This window comes from Peromyscus maniculatus, chromosome 7, assembly GCF_049852395.1.
Source record: "Peromyscus maniculatus bairdii isolate BWxNUB_F1_BW_parent chromosome 7, HU_Pman_BW_mat_3.1, whole genome shotgun sequence".
Lineage (NCBI taxonomy): Eukaryota > Metazoa > Chordata > Mammalia > Rodentia > Cricetidae > Peromyscus > Peromyscus maniculatus.
The window spans coordinates 55461079-55472380 of NC_134858.1; the positions used below are offsets into that span (position 1 = coordinate 55461079).

General features: G+C 50.5%; 1 long non-coding RNA gene across 1 annotated transcript; it reads left to right on the forward strand.

Annotated features, from left to right (window-relative positions):
- Positions 1 to 2101: 2101 nt before the first annotated feature.
- Positions 2102 to 10146, forward strand: LOC121830860 (uncharacterized). Its single transcript, XR_006074141.2, has 3 exons — positions 2102 to 2326; positions 5974 to 6126; positions 7579 to 10146. It is a non-coding gene; the product is annotated as an uncharacterized LOC121830860 (long non-coding RNA).
- Positions 10147 to 11302: the final 1156 nt, after the last annotated feature.

Here is an 11302-nt window from a genome sequence, read left to right on the forward strand (position 1 = left end):
AGCACAGCCGGGTTAGGATGTGGGCACTTTGTGTCCACTTTGCTCTGGACAGTTTTCCTGAACTCCACTTTCCTCATTGGCTTCACCTCTTCCCAGGCTTCTTGGGGTGCCTTCTCTCTTCTCCAAAGCTATTGCTAAGAGACATCTTTGTTGGTGAGCCTCCCTCTAGCTGGGGCCACCCTGTCATTCTGCACCCTGAGGACACTTGGCACTCGGCCCTGAGTACAACGACACTGGACGTTCAGCTCCTCCACCAGATCTCAGTCTATAGGCATGGAGACTATACGGTGTGTGTATCTCCAGGCGGAACAGGACTTGGGAGCCCATGGGCAATACTGACTTCACGCGTCCGCAGTGGGTTCTGTCCTGTGTTTTATGAGTCGCCAGAAATAATCTGAGTATACACATGGATAAGACGAGCCCAGCAGCTGGCTGCCTTGGATATGGAATAGGGTCATTGTGAGGCAGAGAAACCTCAGCCATAAGCATAAAACAGCAGAGAGGGAAGACTTGGGAGAACCATGGCTTGGGAATCTTGAGGAAGTCCCTTACCAACTCTGATCTAGTGGCTACATTTGATCAATGAAAGATTATTCCACACAGCTCCATGTGTTCTGACAGTCTCTGCTCCCTCTGGGGATGGCAAAGCCAATAAGAAAGATCCCAGAAGTTTCAACTTCTTTACTTGCTACCCAAGACGTTACACTCTAAATTCTGCTCTACAGGCCTCCCCTAGGCTGTCTTCTCCAGGGGTGGCCTTGGGAGCTGGATGGCAAAAATTACCCCTGAGACTTAGAAACCAGGGAGGAAGGACCTGTCTTCCACACCTCCATCCTTACCAGGAAACCTTTATTGACCCACTGAACTGTTTTTTCAGGACTGATGCTCCCTTTATGTGCTTGGGGACGTTAGATGTCTATAATCTAGCCAGAGAAGCAGGGGTTTGCGATGCCTCTCCTGCCGGGGTGTCACCCTGGTTCCTGGCATGACGTCTGGATTCCTGCAACAGTGACTGATGAGGCTGAAGACAAGCAAGTCCTGGCTCCATTGAAGCCTGGGACGCGGAGGGTTAAGCCTTCCCTCCCTCGTCCTTGCCCCCCTGCAGTGTTGGCCTCAGCTGCTTAGAATCCCTGGGGTCCTGTCGGGCCTTGCAGCCAGCCAGATGGGCAGCCGAGGGAAGTGGAAACAGGCCTTAGGGTACCTTCGGCTTGGAGGGGAGGCAGGTTTGAGGGAGGCTATGGCGTGGTTTTGAGGTGGGGAGGGGATTAACAGGACCCTGTTTTGCTGGCAGGGTGGGCTGGGGGGAGCGGGGGGGGGGGGGAGCAGGGTTTGGGGTGGGGAGATCAGGGCACAGGCCATGGTGCTCAGCACTCTGCTGGGAGCCCGCACTTGGCGTGAAACCCTAGCTGGAGTTGGCTCTGGTTCTTTTTTCTTTTTTCTTAATAAGGTCGAATCAGAGTGAGTCAGAAGAGCCAAGTTTCCTGTTGGGCTGTGTTTGAATAAACTCTGCTCTGAACAGAGCTTGGGCCTCTGCACAGGATCCCTGGGCCAGGACTTTGGGCCCCGCCAGCCATCTCAGCTGAGGCCAGAGCCCTGGGGTCCGCAGGATGGCTTCAGCCAGGGGCCTGGCCTAGCTGGCCGCTCCCCAGGGAAGCTGTAAGCTCTCTTGCAACCTCACAGTCTTGCCTCTGACCTGGGGAGGAGGGCAGATAAAACCTTTCTTGTGGCAGATTTGGGAAGCAGAACTGAGGGGATTATGAATAGTTTCCAGCACAAAGCCAGACATATGGCCACTATTTTCTTCCTTTTGACTCGTGAGAGAAGGGAGGAGATTATCTCTGGACGGTGGCCCGCACCTTGTTATCTATGTCCCTTTCTTGATTTTATCCATCTTCATCTCTCCTTGCCCAGGGAAGGTTGTTGTCCGTCTTTCTTAAGGACAGGGTCTCTCCCTGGCATAGAACATGCCGGTTAGGCTAGGCTGGCGAACCATGCAGCCTCGGGATCCTCTCATCTCATTTTGTGCAGAGCGCGGCCTATCCTCTCCCTTTCTCCCATTTCCTGGAGCCCAGGAGGACCGTTTTTCTCTGCCTCTCTACAGGCAGGGGGAGCGCCTTACCTCAGAAGCGGGAGGAGTCTCTGCATCTCAAGGTTGAAGTCCGCAGCATCTGAAGGGGACCTGGGCCGGATATGGAGATGCAGAGCACGGGGCAGATGTCAGCTTGGACCCACCAGGCTAGTCTGGGACATAGCCATCTTGAGGGGAGGCAGCTCCCTGCCCAGCCCGGACCCTACTTCAGTCCCCATCCACGACTTTAAAACATAGGTATGCGACTGAGTGACTGGGGCATACTGCCAGTTCCTGGCACTAGGAACTAGTCTCAAGGGACCTTTAGAGGGCTGGTGCAAGGCTAAAAGAGGTTTATCTACTGTGTGCTCAGTCAGCTACATGTCAGTGTTCCCACGGAGCACCATTATCCGGTGACCCTGAGCTGAAACTCCAGCATTTGGGGCTGAGGACATGGCTCAGAAAAGTGTCTGCCTTGCAGTCATGAGGGCCTGGTTCAATTCCCAGAACCCATGTGAAAAGGACTGGGCACAATGTGATAGGGAGGAGGGAGTGAGAGAATTCCTGGGGCCTCGTGGCTTGCCAGCCTAACTTCACTGGCAAGTTCTAGGCCAAGAAGAGACCCTACCCCTAAAAAAGGTGGGCAACATCTTTGGTCATCGAATGCATGCACACATGTGTAGGCACAGTGCAGACACATGCTTCCCCCCACACACGTGCACACCCGCAAAGAAAGCTCTAGGTTCTGGAAAAATCCATGGGGAGAACAAGAAAGCGGCAGCAGGCTTTGCTCACTAGAGGGTTTAGGGAACAGAGAGGGGGTAGGAGCCGTGAGGTGTCCCACCGCTTTGTAGAAGAGGGGACTAGGGAGCCAGCTCTGCATCAGGATTTTCTGTGGCTGCAGGGATGAGGGCCAGCCCTGAGAGCCCACTGTTCCCTGCCCCTCACACTGGCCTGCTAGGTCCCCTCTCCTCCTTGTCTCTAGCTGCCCAGGGTAGGCAACTCAGGAAAGACCTCTCTGATGGACTCTGTGCTGAACTGGGACTCAGAGCTGGTGGCTGGGGACTGACTGCGTTGCCCCATCTGCTGCCTTTGGAAAGCGGGCTGGAGGAAGTGCTGAGTGAGGAGGCCAGGCTCTGCTGGCACAGGAAATGCTGATTCTGCAGGGAGAGGACCACCAAGTGACCACTGCCAGCTGGGCCCTGCGCCCACCCATCCCCCGCAGCCACATCTGGCGCAATGGTGGGGGAAGTGGGGGGGAACTTTGGTTGGTCCCCAGAGCCAAGGCAGTCATGAAGGGGGCCCAAGGAGGGGGCTGAGGCCCTTTGGTTTGGAAATGTCTCTTTGGGGCTGGAACTTGGGAGCAGCCGTGGGGGAGGTGAGGGCAGGGCCTTTACAAGGGGAACCCACCCTCCCCTAGGAACCAAGAGGATTCTGTGATTCTGACCACTCCCCCTCAGCTTTCCATCCCAGCTCTCCTCGGACCCCTCCCGAGGGTTCTTGGAACCGGATAGTGTGAGCATCTAAGGCCAGACTCCATGGAGGCAAGAAGCCCTCTTGGTTGTCTTCATACTTCTCCCTTGAGACGTTCTCCCCTGGTGAACAAGGGCAGAATGGGAACATTCCTCACCTCTCACCCCACTCAGAACTGCAAAAAGGAGGCTGGTGAGGAGGGGCCGGGGGTCACTTCCAGGAAGCTTGTATCGGTGGAGGGACTTTTTGTGTGATTGCTGGAGCCTGGGTGGGAGAGCCCCATCGGTCAAAATTCTAGGGATGGACACGAGCCAGCAAGGGTGGAATAAAGGAGGCAAGAGAGCTGGCCAAAACCAAACAAGATGCCAGGCCCTCGGCAGAACTCTTGGGGACGCAGAGAAAGTAAGGCTGGTTCTCTCTCTCTCTCTCTCTCTCTCTCTCTCTCTCTCTCTCTCTCTCTCCTCCCTTTAAATTTCGTCTCCGTGTTTTTAACTGTCCCTCCGATCTCTCTGGGTTTCATCTTTAAGCATTCATCTCCAGACTCATCCATTCACTTGCTAGTGGTCTCTTCGAGTCCCTTGGTCTTGCAGTCTCCATCCCCTTCCACTTGTTTACATGACCTCCCTCTCTCTGCCTCTGTGTGCCCGTGTTTCCCCCATCACCTCCCTCTCTCTGCCTCTGTGTGCCCATGTGTCCCCCATCACCTCCCTCTCACTGCCTCTGTGTGCCCGTGTGTCCCCCATCACCTCCCCCTCTGCCTCTGTGTGCCCATGTGTCCCCCATCACCTCCCTCTCTCTGCCTCTGTGTGCCCATGTGTCCCCCATCACCTCCCTCTCTCTGCCTCTGTGTGCCCATGTGTCCCCCATCACCTCCCTCTCTCTGCCTCTGTGTGCCCATGTGTCCCCCATCACCTCCCTCTCTCTGCCTCTGTGTGCCCATGTGTCCCCCATCACCTCCGTCTCTCTGCCTCTGTGTACCTGTGTTTCTCCCACATCTTCCTTCGTCCACTCGTTCAGTGTGTTCCCTGGGTGGCTGCCCAGTGCCAGGCCTTTGTGCTGGCCATAGGAGTTAAAGAGACAGGGCAGGACTGTCAGGTCCCCAAAAGAGACCCAGTCTAGTGTAAGTAATCCCCGGGAGAGGTAAAGATGGGCGTCGCACTGACTCTCGGTGACCTTTGAATGTATGTATGAATGCATATGAATCTCTTTCTCTCTTGTGTGTGTGTGTGTGTGTGTGTGTGTGTGTGTGTGTGTATGTATGTATGTACACATGCGCGCTCACATGTAGAGATCAGCAGTTAACATCGAGTGTCTTCATCAGTCACTCTCCATCTTGGTGTTTTACTTACATTTATTTATTTAATGCGTGCGTGCCACGGTATGTCGGTGGAGGTCAGGGGACTTCTTGCGGGTGTTAGTTCTTTCCTTCCATTATGTGGGCCTCGGGAATCGAAGCCTCAGGTCATCCAGCTTGGCAGTGGGCACCTTCACCCACGGAGTCATCTCACTGCCCTTCTTCACTTTTTAAGACACAGTCTCCCCCTGACCGTGGAGCCCCTCAACTGGCTAGACTAGCTGGCCGGCAAGCCCCAGCTTTCTACGCGGGTGCTGGGGATCTGAACACAGCTCCTCAGACTGTGCAGCAAGCACCTGTACTGAACCCCAGCCCCTTCCCCTTCCGTCCTTTTTTAAATTAGATTTTTCTTTCCCATCATAACCAATAATTATAGGAAATTTACAATTCCTAGTAAGAAGCAAGGAAAACAAAACACCCCCAAAGGATACCCCAAGTCTCCTTTGCACCTGATAATAGCCACGCTCTAGGTCCTTCCTCCCATCACTCCAGCAGTCATCCAGGCCACACCGTGAGTCCCCAGCCTGGGCAGTACCAGCTGCGGGTCTCCATGTCTCTGTCAGGACATCACTGGGACTCAGGGCCGCCTCCATGAAGGGGAGGCTGGGTCTTTGTTCACCCAGATGCCCTCTGTTGGGGGTCGGAGGACAGCTCAGGTCAGCCCTAGCTCAGTCATCCGAACCAGATCCTGAGCCTGCAGGCTGATGCCAAGTGGCTCTGCTGTCAGCCCCTGGCTCCCCCTGAGCTGTGGGGTGGAGGAAGAGAGTGAGGTAAGGCAGGTGTCTGCTTTGTTTCTTTTTTTCTGTCGGCGCAAAAAACAAAGACCTTCATTATGGCATTTCCATACATATATCATTGAACTTTGCTCATAGTTACCGCCCCCGCACCCTCGACCCCTGATACACACACACACACACACACACACACACACACACACACACACACACACACTGACTTTCTCCACTCACATAGGTTCCCTTCTGCTTCCATGCCCCGCTCTGGGAATGTGAGAGGAAACCTTAGTCTTTCTTTGCCCTCTCCATTAACCTCTCTTGTTCTCCCACCCTCTTCCCTATAGACCTCTGCCTCCCTGTTCACATCTCCCTTTGTGATCGTGCCATATGCATATACAACAGGATTCTTCACTGAACTTGGAGCTAGCCGTTTGCCTAAACTGGCTGGTCAGCAAGCCCGGGATCCTCCCCTCTCTGCATCCCCAGTGCTGATACAGGTACACACTGCCATGGCTGGCTTTTTCATGTGAGTTCTGGGGGATTAAACTTGGGTCCCCACACTTGCACCGTTAGGGCTTTATAGCCTCTGATTTTTGGTTCTCACACTTGGATTATTTCCCTGGTCCTCAGCTAGCAGCTTCTAAGGAGATGGTCCAAGGTGTTCTTGGCACCTGGGTAGATCTCTAACTAGTTTCCTCAGATGAGTTTTTTTTTTTTTTTTTAAAGATAACATTCATTTATTGCTAATCCTAATTTTATTATTTTATATTATGAGTGTTTTGCCTGCAAGTATATAAGTGCACCACATGCATGGTGCCTGAGGAGGCCAGAAGAGGGTGTTGGATCTTCTGGAACTGGAGTTATAGCTGGTTGTGAGCTCTCATGTGGGTGCTGTGAATCAAACCTGGGTCCTCTGGTCCAGCAGCCAGTGCTCTTAACTGTTGAGCCATCTCTCCAGCCACTAGATGAGATGTTTGGTTTGGTTGGTTTTTTAATTTTTGTTTTTGAAATGGAGTGTTGTAACATACAGCCCTCCTCCCTTAGCCTCTGAGGTACGGGAATTATAGGTGTGCATCACAATACCTGGCTTAGATTCTTTTTTCTCTATACACATGAGCAGACACAGTATCTCTGGGAATTGCAATTGAGTTAATTTGTAGATTAATTTAGTGCTAATTGGCTTCTTCGAAACAGTATTTCCACCCAAGAGCACAATGTACCTCCCATTATTGAGGTTTTCTTTTTTTGTGGTTATTTGGTGAGGTGTTTTGTAAATGAATGTTTGTGCTTAGGCTTTCCCTCGTGAAACGTTGCAGTTTCTTTCCAGCTCCAAAGGAACCCTGCCTAATGGGAGCCACCGCCTCTGGTCATGCCGTTCTTTGGGGCTATACCTGGTAACTAATTTCACAGAATATGGTGGAAGTGTTGAGGTTTTGCTTCTGAGATTAAATTCCAAAGGCTCTCAGGCCCTCCCTTCAGCCCACTCATTTGACTGATCTGATGAAACTAGCCGCCATGTTGTGTGGGCTGCCTTACAAAAAACCCATGTGGCTAGGAACTGAGGTGACCTCCAGCCAGCGGCTAGGGAGGCACTGGGCAATAAATCCACGGCAGTGCACATGGGAGCTAGTTCTCTTCCAGCTGGGTTTCTAGATGACAGCTGGGCCTTGACTGACACTTTGGATATAGTCTTGTGAAAGATACTGAGACACAGGCCTAGCTGTGGTTCCCTAACTCAGGAAGATCATTGGTATTGGGGTTTTAAACTGCTCAGTTTTGGGGTAACTTGTTAGACAGCGATGGATAACTCATAGTCCTTCTTATTCTGTGTTTTCTGACAAGTTGTAGAAACTGAAAAGCTGGTAGCCATCCTATAGCTTTGACATACTGACCGCTTTACTCAAATCTGCTCCTTTTATTACTTTGCGTTAATTTCTTTGTTTTTCTAGAAAGGCAGATTTGAGGATATAGAAGAAAAACAAAACCAGTTTCTCTGAGTGCTCTCTCACAACACAGAAGTGTGAGCACCAAGAGACAGCCGTTCTGCAGCGAGGCCTGCTGCCCTCTAGTTCTGATGCTCTCTACCTGGAGGTAGTGTCGGTGCCCACAAGCGGAGGTCTCAGTTGCATGAGACTGTCTCCTGCTTCAAACACCAGCTGAAAGACCAGAGTTCTGCAACTTCTCCCTGTCCAGGCTCTACAACAACAGATTTTCCACGACTCATTCTCAGACCACCCTCTAGGAACTTCTACATGTTCAGTCAGCTGGAAGCCCTCCAAAACCAGTATTTGGGGAGGGGGGTTCATGGAAGTTTAATTATGTAGACATGACCATCAGCGATCAACTCAACCACCAGCTTCCCTCCAGGAGATTGGCAGGCGGAGCTGAAAATCAACGTCCATCATGCTGGGTTCTTCCCAGTGATCAGTTCTCATCCTGAAGCTTCCTAAGGGCCCAGCCACCAGCAACTCATTCTCACACCAAAAACATATCACTTGGGAAATCCTGGGGTTCCTAGGGGTTCTGAGAAGGGAGACATGGAGGGTGACCAAGTAGATATTTCACAGTATCAGCAGCCATATTTGCAGATAATTGCCCCCCAGTCTTCTCATTTATGCCCTAATTGCATTAAGTAGGACCTTCTGAACAGTATGTGCATAATTACCTAACAAGATGGCTGAAAGCATCTTGTATTTAACTGGAACCCTTCCTGATTCTCATTCTGTTGGCGTTAGCTATGCATTTGAAATTTATTGTGTTCGTCTGTGTGTATATATGTGTGCATGCACATGTCTGTATGTGGAGGTAGAGGTCTGTCTATGTTTAGTGTCTTCCTTGGTCACTCTCCACCTTATTTTTTGTTAAGATTTATGTATGTTTATTTCATATGTTTGAGTGTTTTGCTAACGTGTATGTCTGTGCACTGTGTACATGCAGTGCCTGTGGAGGCCAGAAGAGGGTGTCAGAGCCCCTGGTACTGGAGTTACAGACAGTTGTGAGCCACCAGGTGGGTGCTGGGAATTGAACCTGGGTCCTCTGTAAGAGCAGCCAGTGCTTTTAACTGCCATCTCTACTTTTTCCTTCTTCTCCTTCTTCTCCTTCTTCTTCTTCTTTTCTTCTTCTTCTTCTTCTTCTTCTTCTTCTTCTTCTTCTTCTTCTTCTTCTTCTTTTCTTCCTTTTTTGAGACAGGGTCTCACGATATAGCCTAGACCAGACTGGCCTTGAACTCACAGAGATCCACAGAATCAACAGCGTGTGCTGCTACTCCCAGCTTTCCACCTTATTTTTTAAGAGAAGATCTCTCACTGAACTTGGAGCTCACAAATTTGGCTAGGTTGGCCAGCCAGCAAGTCCCGGGGCTCCTCCTCTCCCTGTGTCCTCCAGGTTGGGATTACAGGCTCACACTGCCGTGGCTGGCTTCTTTGTATGAGTTCTAGCAGATCAAACTCATAGCCTCTCACTTGCACGGTAAGCTCTTCACTAACCGAGATGTCGTCTCCCCACCAGAGATTTATTATAGTTCACATTTTGTGAGATAAGTATATTTTGACTGAACGAGCAGAAATAGTTAAGTTTACCAAACTTGTACTCAGCACGAGAGATCGTCTTTTCCCTTTTGACCTATGGCAGAGATAAATCAGTTTGCCGAAGTCCCCTACGGAAACATTATGCTTCATAGCAATGCTTGCTGATTGTATTTTTTTCCATGTATTGTTGGATATAGGTTGACCTTAATCTGATTGTGTTCTTACTAGGACTTGGCATTCCAGTGAATGAGACTTGGTGTATGAGATGGATGTATGACTCATTCATTCACTCTGTGCTTTGTGCCACTTATTAGGTTTTAGCATCAGGCTTATTTAGACACTATAGAAAGAACCAACAAATCTTTGAGGCAGGCTTCTGTCAAGAAACACCCACCAACAATGGTTTAACTGACGAGACCTTAACAAAGAGGCAGGCTACACGAGTGCCTTTCAAGATAAGGGAGCAGAGAAGAGATGGCGGGCGAGACACTTGGGGATCAGCAACAGTGGGACACATCACAGTGCCTAAGCCTTCAGGGGCCAGAGGAGGGGCCAATGGGACTGGAGTCCAGGAAGCACTAACTGCAAGCTTGGGGTTCAAGGAAGAGCCGACGCTGTGACAGGACAAAGCTGCTGACTGCCCAGGAGACGGGACACAGCACGGCAGAACACAGCACGCCTTCTCTCCTCCTGCATCAAACTCATCCGAAATTGAGGAACCAGGGCCCCGGGGGACAGATGCGATTCACACGTGTCAGCCTCCTGTGGCGCAGGGCTGGCGGCAGAGGATGTGGCTCAGGTGTGGATCTGACCCCCTGACAAACTCATGTGTTTAGCAGGTTTGCAGCGTTTATTTCCAGATCTTTTATATAGTCATTTCCCACCGGATTGTTTTTGTTACTATGGTTTTAGTTATTTGGATTCTTGCTTGTTAACTAAGAGCGAAGCTGTATTTTCTCCCCATTAAAGACAGAACTATTCATGACACATACTTTACATTCTGGCATGTAGGAAAGTCATGTTTTGCTGTTTTTATTCATCAATACGCCTGGAAAATTGTTAACATTTTACATCCCAATAATAAACCCTCAAAATTCTGCGCAGAAGGGCTATCGGAGTGCCCTGCCTGCCCTTCCTGGTCCTCCTGCCTGAAGTGTAAAACCAGATTTTAGAGTCGGCTTAGTCTGGAGGACTGTTCTCCTACACTGGCAATTTAGTAACATGTGGACTGGGGTTTAAAAACCCTGCGAAGGCCTCGGTGTAGAATTTGGTCTTGTTTTGCTTCATTTAGCATTTCCCAAATTCATTCTGTGGAATCTCTCTCCCAACTATATATTTTAAGAAATGTTGTAGAACTAGGCATGATGGGGAATGCCTTTAATCCCAGCACTTGGGAAGCAGAGAGGTAGATGCATTTCCATGAGTCTGAGGCCAACCTGGTTTACTTATTGAATTTCAGGCCAACCAGGGCTACAGGGTAAGAGAGCCTGCTGCCTCCGCCTCCCCCCACCCCCCACCCCCCCCAAAAAGAAAAGAAATGTTGTAGATGTTTTCCCTATGTTACCTGCTACATGGGTACTGACAGAATTATTTCTTTGCCATTAAAATTAGAAGAGATTTTTCTGGTAAGTTCTTCTTCCCCTTCCTCTTCCTTCTCCTGTTTGTAGAGTCAAACTCACTGTGTAGACCAGGCTGGCCTCCAACTTGCAGCAATCCTCCTGCCTCTGCTTTCTGGGCGCTGGGATTATGAGCAAGGGCCACTGCGCCTAGCTATTGTTCGTGTCCTTCGGTCCGTTTGGCTTGGAAGACAAGGAACAACTTTTCAATGCTCAGGCTCTAGCTTTTTCCATCAGCTCAGGAATGTTATTTTTTCTCTGGTCTTCCTGGTTCTCGCTTTGTTTATCAGATTTTTCTCTTCGCTTTTTATCCCTTTGGGCTTCTCTTTTGTTTTCTCAGCGAGTTTCTCATATCGGTGCTCCACATTCTCAGATTCAATTTTCTGCCCCTTCCGTTCTGCTCCTCGCCGTCGTGACGGAGTTTTAAATCCCACAGCTGCCTTTGCAGCTTCCTGACAGGCTCCTGCCGGTCCTGCCCGTGCCTCGTGCCTCGTCTCTGGTTTTACCTGCCTTTCAGCCTGCAGCAGCCT